Source organism: Hipposideros armiger, unplaced genomic scaffold (genome assembly GCF_001890085.2).
Source record: "Hipposideros armiger isolate ML-2016 unplaced genomic scaffold, ASM189008v1 scaffold_79, whole genome shotgun sequence".
Lineage (NCBI taxonomy): Eukaryota > Metazoa > Chordata > Mammalia > Chiroptera > Hipposideridae > Hipposideros > Hipposideros armiger.
In genome coordinates, this window is record NW_017731429.1 from 4,475,850 (window position 1) to 4,484,561 (window position 8,712).

The window sequence follows — 8,712 nt, forward strand, 5'->3', positions numbered from 1 at the left end:
GTCTCTGCGTTAAAGGGTAGAAAAGAGCACCAGGGTGAGGCTGCTTCCAGCTCTCTTCTCATTAAATGACAGGGCTCATGTCTGGCATCAGCAATATTCCAGAAGCCCAGGAGAGGAAATTAAACCAAATAAGGCTCTTCCTCCCTCCAGCTGCGCAAACTCTAGGATCTGAGCTGGTCTGGGTGGGCCTGAGATACGCAGATGCAGTAAATAAAAATAATTCTAGTAATGCCACGTTATTACTAGCAGTTCTAAAACTGCTATTATTATTATCAGCTATATAGTAGCTTAATAAATATTACCTTTTCACTCTGTGTTCAGCACTGTGCAAATACTTTATATGCATTATCTCACTTTAAAACAATCCTATAGTAAATCCTATTACCCCCATCTTACAAATGAGAACATTAATGCTGTATTAAATAACTTGCACAGCATCACTCTGCTGGTAAGTAGCAACACCAGGATTTGTTTACCTCCATTCTTAACCCCTATACTCCAACGGTTTGTACAGTAGGATCTTGGCATTCATGCAGGATATACACCAAGATGAGACCAAAATATTAGACCGAGCACATACATTTACCTCCCCCTTAAGATCGTATAAAACTGCAGAAAAGATAATTTGAAAAAAATAATAAACCAATTAACATGAGAGGCATATAGAACACTGGTTAAGCCCAAAGCCTCTGGAGCCAGACTACCTAGGTTCAAATCTCACCTCTATCATCTACCAGCTGTGTGACCTTGGGCAAATTGTTTAACCTAAGCCTCAGTTTCCTTGTTTTTAAAATGGGTTATTTTGAGAATTAAGAGAGTTAATATAGTTAAGTATATTCACTTCCTATCACTGCTATAACAAATTACCACAAACTTAATGGCTTACTGCACATTTATTATCTTACAGCCCTAGAGGTCAGAAGTCCAAAATGGGTCTCAAAAGGGCTCAAACTGGGCTAAAGTGAAGAGCTGTGTTCCTTCTAGAGTGTCTAGGGTAGAATTTATTGCCTCCCCGTTCCAGTTTCTAGAGAACACTCACATTCCTTGGCTGCAGTCCTCTTTCATCCTCAAAGCCAGAATCTATCACTCCAACCTCAGCTGTCATTGTCACACGTCTTTCTCTGAGGCTGACTCTCCTGCCTCCCTCTTTTCCTTATAAAGAAAGGGCCCACCTGGGTAATCCTGGTAGTCTCCTCGTTTCAAAATCCTTCATTTAATCACATCTGCAAAGTCCCTTTTGCCATGTAAGGTCATATATTCACAGGTTCCAGATATTAGGATATGGATATTTTGGAGGGTCATTATTCTACCTATCACAGTAAGATAGATAGATAGATGATCTATGTCTATATATCTATATAGCAGTATCTATTATCTATCTATCTATCTATCTATCTATGTTGACACTAATAACACTAAAAATAAAAAAGATTACCCATGAGCAAATAAGGAACATGGGGAAATTCCTAGAAGATAGAAAACAAATGGGTTCATAATGATGTATATAACGAAAGCCCAAAATATGACGGGGAAGACTATTGAGTAAAATGCTGGGGGAGCGCCAAGCTTTGAGTCAAATATATAAGGGGTAGAAAAGACCCTAGGCACTCTTCAGGAGTCTTCATTAAAGGATTTCAATAGCAGGAGCTGATCTGTGGGTTCCACCACTCCCTACTTCTTCTAAGAGGTAGACATCAGGGTTTGCCCAGTGAGAGCGAGTGAGTTCTGTGGTGTGACAGGCCAGGTGGGAGACGAGCTGCCAGCACACGTCCTGACTCTCCGTCCATAGTCACAAAAGCTGAGAGCATAATCTACATTCAGAGGTCCTCAAACACAAACTTACATATATAAAAATGAACACTTATCAAGAATTGCCAACATTTGAGGAAAGCAACACCCATAAAAATCAGGACTACATTCAACTAACAAGACCTAACACCTAAAGAGCAAGGATTAGAAAACTATACATCCGTTTAATCACTCTCTCCTCAGGGAGATTTGAGAGGCTATTACTTCCTAGAGAAAACAAATAATACAAGATCCTGAAAGAAATAAAATTTAACATTAATAAAAATAGGATGAAAAAATATACATTGCATTGAAGACTTTTAAAACACCTTGTAAGTTACTCTTAGCTTAAAGAGCAAAAAGTTAAAATTATAAACTATTTTAGAAGTAAACAACAATGAAATGACTAGATATCAAAACTTGCAGAAAACTATCAACACTGTATCAGGAAAAAAAGTCTACAGCTTCAAAAGCATTTATTAGAAAACAAAATAGAAGCTAGACAGAGGGCAATAACAACGCTCCCGCCCCCAAATACAATAGAAGACAGAAATTAATAAAGTAAAAAAAAAAGCTGATTAATAAAATCAAAAGCTGATTCCTTAAGAGGACTAATAAAATAACAAATCTCTAACAAGTTTAGTCAAGGGGAAAAAAGACAACAAAAACTAGCATTAAGCTAAATGAGGGGGGATATAGATACAGAGAAGATTATTAAAATTATAAGAGTAATACTTTTTTCTAATAAATTTGAATATCTAGATGAAAAGATCACTTCTTTTAGGAAATATAAATTGTCTAAAATAACCCAAGAAAAAGCAGAATTTCTAAATAAACCACCAGTAACAGGAAGATATTGAGAAGGGTCTCAAAATATCCCCTTTCAAAAGACACCAGGTCCAAATAGTTTTGCTAGGGAGTTCTACCAAAACTTTAGGGAATAAATAAAATGCAACAACAATAAAAAATCTGTAAAATACCTAGAAATAAGCTTAACAATATTAAAAAAACCCACAATAAAACCTACTGAGTGACATAGAAAAAGACCTAGACACACCATATTCCTAATCGGAAGGCTTAATATTATGAAGATGTCAATACTCTCCAAATTAATCTGTAAATATAATTTATTTCCAAGCATAATTCCAGCTAGATTTTTTTTTAAATGAAATTTGGAAAGAATGAGGAATACATTGAAAATCATTTCAGTCCTCAAGTTACAAATACACCTTTGCTTATACTTTTCTTCATAAATCTTGTATTTGCTAGTTAAAAATCACCACTTCCTTATTTTCTCTTTATTTTCATAAGCACTAATAGCAATTGACTTTCTCTTTTGGATTACTATTTTGCAAAAAAAGAAACAAAATTCATTATATTTATAAAATAAATGTATTTATTACATACCTCACCCTCTGTGTGAATGTATGAAGTATAGAGTATCTCATGTAATTCATGAACCTTGTACAAGACACCTTCAGTTACAAGAAGTAACACTGACTTATTGTGTGCCACTAAGAAAGGAAAATCCCTGCCATTTAATCTATACATCCCAATTTTAGAGTCGATAAAATTAAAAAGAAAATGTGCCTTAGCATCAATGAAGGATGTTATTATCCCCATGGTATAGAAAAGAAAACTGAAGCCACTCAGAGATTTAAGCATGTTCCCTTTTGTTGGTTTCTCCTGTGCTCTAACTTGGAAGTGTCCAGCTTGCGTTGTGTTTCCCCTCCCATCCCCACACAACACTTAGAGCTGGTTTTGTTTGTTCATTTGTCTTTAATTAAGAATGTGCATTAAAACTACACCACACTTTTCCTACTAGAAGCATCCAATTTACTTGAACAACTCTAGAAAGTCCAAGACTATTTGGGGGTCTGGGTTATCTGTGTATAAAGGCAATTCTAATGCTTCATGTGACATAAGGAGAGGACACCTCACTCATATAGACTATTGCATGTACTAAATAGTGCTTTCCCTTTTATGGCAAACATCTCAGGGTTTTGGGGGTGTTTTTGGCTGAATGGGAACACTGGGAAAGAAAAGCAGCATTCCATAGTAGAAAGAGCATTTAATAGAGACCCAGTGGGGCAGCCGAGTGGCTCAGTTGGTTAGAGCGTGTGCTCTGATCAACAGGGTTGCCGGTTCGTTTCCCACATGGGCCAGTGAGCTGCATCCTCCACAACTAGATTGAAGACAATGACTTGAGCTGAGCTGTAGCTGAGCTGCAACTTGAGCTGAGCTGCCAGTGGGCGGCCAGATGGCTCAGTTGGTTACAGTACATGCTCTTAACAACAAGGTTGCCGGTTCAATTCCCACATGGGATGGTGGGCTGTACTCCCCACAACTAGGTTGAAAACAGCAACTGGACTTGGAGCTGATGGGTCCTGGAAAAAACACATTGTTCCCTGAAAAAACACGTTGTTCCCCAATAAAGTTTAAAAAATAAAATAAAGACTCAGAGGCCTTGTTTCCTCAATTTCTTTAGAAAGGGCACTTGATAGAGATCCAGAGGCCTTATTCTACCTCTGACCTTCTCTTTTGCCCTCCAGGATTGGTAAGAACCTGTGAGGATCAGCAGCTACAGCCCCCAGCATTTCCTCCTTCACTCACTCAAGTTGGAAAGGATTCTAGAAGACCTCTGCTCCAACCCTCATGTTATAATGAAGAAACTGAGACACTGATGGAGAGAATAGCCAGCCCCCATCGCACAGTCCATGGAAAGAACATGGGCTCTGAGGTTGTCCCAGGCCTGGGTTCAAGCCCGGCTCTGCCAATGGCTGTCCATGTGACCTTGGGCAGGCAACTCCCTTAAGCTCACTGGAAAAAAGGTATAATAATTCTTCCCTCAAAGTGGTGAGAATTAATGAACCTGATACATAGCCTGGAATAAAGAATATACCCAATAAAAATCACTTATTATTTACTACCTGCAGCTTCTATCATTTACCCTAACTATGTCTTCTCAAACTTTCAGATTAAGTTTGATTCCTCTTTAATACAGCAGCCCCTCATGTAAGCGAAGAGTACAGTCTTGTCACCCAGGTTTTATCCAGATTAAATTACACTCCTATTTTTTGTGACATGATTTTTTGATACCTCGTGAACCCAGCTATCCTCTCTGAAAAATTGCATTGGTAAATGTGTCTTTTAAAATAATACATATTGTACTACCAAAGATCAACATAGAAAGAAAAAAATGGCAGATCCTGCAAAAATATTCATAGCATATATTAAAGGAAGGATTACTATCTAGTATATAAATGGGGGAAAAAATGCTATGCCACACACTGCATATATAATTTGTTTTAATTTAAGACCCAACTAATAACTGGACAAAGGGTATACAATCCAAAATACACAGGAGAGGATTTATAACTAATAAAGAAACATCTAGAGAAATAATCAACCTCATCAATAATTGAAAAAATAAAGACTAAAAATTATTATGAGATGCCACTCTGTATGTAAAATTAGTAAAGAAAAAAACAGTTTTTGTCACGATAATATCTGGTGCTAGTGAGGGTACAGGGAAACTGATGTGTTCCAAAGCACAGATGCTAGAATAAATTTATACAACTGTATATAAAAACAATTTGGCAATACATATATATATATATATATATATATATATATGGCAGTAATACATGTTTATTTTTTTATCCAATAAAGTCAATTCTGGAAATTTATCTTTAAACATGAAAACATTTTATATTGTCTATAACAGAAGGTTCAAATGGCCAACAATAAGAGAACTGGTTTAAAAATTCAATCTACATTGTCTAATATAATGGTTTAAAAGTCTCTGTACCCACAAGAGAAAATGGCAATAATATACAATTTATATTAAACAGTTAATATTAAGTGCTTTAAAAAGTAAATTATAAAATTATATATGCATTGTTACTTATTGCAACTATGTTTTAAAGGAAAGGACTTATAAGAAAAAAGACTGTAGATGTAAATAATTGCTTTATTGGGATTTTTTTCTCTGTAGCTGGGAGAATATATGACGATTGTACCCTGGTATATTTAGGGTACTGGTGTGCTTTGGGAAACTGCAACTGCAAAAATATCTAACACCTCTGCAGGAAAATTCAATGAAATGAATCATTGCTTTGACTAAGGAATTTCATCAAAAGAATTTTTAAAATAATAATAATGCATTTATTTCAAAACAGGTGTTGCCAAAAACAGTTTTCCTAAAACCACTTTACTCCAGTATCTGGAGGTTGGTAAAAATCTATCGGTTCGTTAGGGATGTATATATTTATATAAAAAAATGTCATGGCTATTTTCATTTGGGAACAGATCTTGAAGTTGAAATGATAAATCTGTGCTGGTTTTACCAGAAGAAGATAAAAATATTAACAGGACAGCCAGGGTACTATCTGGTTAGGAACAGCTCCCCAAACAGCTCCTTGAGGACATATTGCTTTATTTCACTGGCTGGCTGTGGTGGAGAGGGTCTCCCCTCTGATCCCAGCTCTGACAGTAATTAGCTATAAGACTATGAGCAAGTTACTTCATTTCTCTAAGGCTCAGTTCTCACTTCTATAAAATGGGAATAGAATACTTAGTTACAGATGTGTTGTAAGGAACGAATAAGAAAAAGTGTGTATTTTGAAGGACCTGTCAATGCACGGGGAATAGAAGGGATGACGGGGTGGATGGCTGGACATTTCCCATAGCACCAACTATGGTTCGACATAGTGCCTCATTTCCCATAGTACCAACCCACAAGGTTCCTGAGGGAAACATACGTGTGGGGCAAGGTCTGGCAAAAGAACACCCTTCGCCACTATGAAGCCAGCAACTCCAATGCGGACTGGGCACGTACAGAACTCCTTTGTCCAGACAGCCTGGACTGTGGGTTCGAAGCCCAGTGAGTGGCCTCCTTTGCCCCTTCCCTGTCAGTCCACATGCATGAGAATCCCAAATCTTACAGCTCAGGTAGGAAGGACAGACAATGCACAAAGAGCTCAGGCGAACAAAAGAGCCTGCATGCACAGAAGGCACAGGAAGAGGGCCCTGCGGGCCTGGCCGTAGTAGAGCTGGTCTGGGCTTGTAGGCTGGGGTGGTAAAGGCAACCCGTGGCCTGTGACCTTCATAAACATGGAATGACATGCTAAAGGAGCACAGGACAGCAAGGGAGAGGCAGCTGCGGTGTTCTCCAAGCAAGAGAAACTCAATGCTTCTGGAAGGAAGAAGATCCCAAGAAACTAAGCCTATGTGAGCTCCGAAATTTAAATGGTTCAAGCCAGTGGATGCTCCCCTCCCTGGTCCAACAAAATGTATTCGGATGTGAGCGATCTGCAGCAATGCTCTTCCTACGTGATGTGGGGAAAATGAGGTGGCAGCGAGGACTGGTGAGTCTCCCCCGGTTGCTTCAAAAATCCCAGCTGAGGCACACCAGCCATTTCCTCCTGGGACCTGGACTGATCCAAAGACTTAAAAAGAGAAATAAAGAAAAGTCACCCTCCTGGTGTAGCAACAGTGAGGACCTGCAAAATCCTGCTCCCAGGGCCCTGGATTCTGAATGTACTTCCTGTTCAGGCTCCACTATGTCTGACTGTACTAAGGACCCCCGAGCTGAGACCTTATCTTTCAACTTTCTAGGGTGGGGCTCATATGTCTATTTTCCTTATTACCACATGTCTCTTCCATAAATGCCCTGTTCTCTTGTTCTCGCATCTTCAGGGGTTAGGAGGCTGGAGGCAGGCCCTGACATACCGCTGGCGTGCCTGAGAGCTGGCGCAGCTTTTGGGAAAGCTCACTTTGCTTCAGTCACCTTTCGCTTGGCGCTTGGCTCCATCAAGAGGACAGCGCCGCTCGGCCTGGGGATGGACTCAGATTGGGGCCCACAGACTCTGCACTGTTATCAATGAGACAAAATAAATGAAGTTGAAGCAAATTGTGCTCTTTTATTACAAAAGAAGCTCTTTTATACACATTCTTTTTGGATTTAAGCAGCATCCTCTCCGGCTCTTTTTTAGTGATGATTATTTTCCCATCTTATGTCCTACAGAAAGGACCTGTGTGTTCACAGCCTCACATATCCAACACGTTAGCCAAGCTGTGGAAACCAAGCTCTCATGATTCCTTTGTGTCCTGATTTCATTAATATTTTAAAACTCACTGTCACCTGATTTTCTATTCTTATACCTGTTCACATATTTTCTCTGACACATATTGACCCATAAAAATGAGAACCTGAAAACTAGAAAAATAAACTAAGAGTCTGGATAAAAACTAAAAATAATTTCAACCACTCTTCAGAGATGCTGGAGAGGAGCAAGTTTGTGCAACCACCACGGTTGGACTAGCTAACCTCCAAGGTCCTTCCAGCTCTGAGAATCTTCGTGAGAGTGGCTTTTGCCTGGAAGCCTCGCGCATTGCCAGGATCTGTACCCTTTGTCCTCCCGTGGGTGGGGGGCTGGGGTGCTACCTGACTCCTGCCTGCAGCACCACCCTCGCCCAGTCTCTGGAGCTAGTCCTGTCCAGAAGCAGGCATGAGAACTTCCTCCTGACTACGTCTGTATCATTCCTTCAGTGTCAGTGCCCCAAGGGCAGGAACTGCCTCTGCCCTTCTCCTGGCTCAGGCGGGAGCTGAGTGAATGGGAGAGAATGGCTCCCTATGCCCACTCCCCATCCTGACAGGCTTCCCGGCAGCCCCGCCCCACCACGGAAAAAACTGAATTGGCTTGTTCAGGCCTCTCTATGGTGTTCTTTCAACAGGGGCTGCAAAACTTGACACAAAATTTCCAAAGCTTCTTTTTATCTAGATTCTGAATGTGATTTAGTTTCTCTAATCAGATGCAATGGTCTGAGACTTAAATTCAGAACAGAGTTGCATAGGGAAAGAGACAAAGCCTGCGACATCAAGTGTGTGCGTGTATGTGTGTGCGTGTGCGTGTGTGTGTG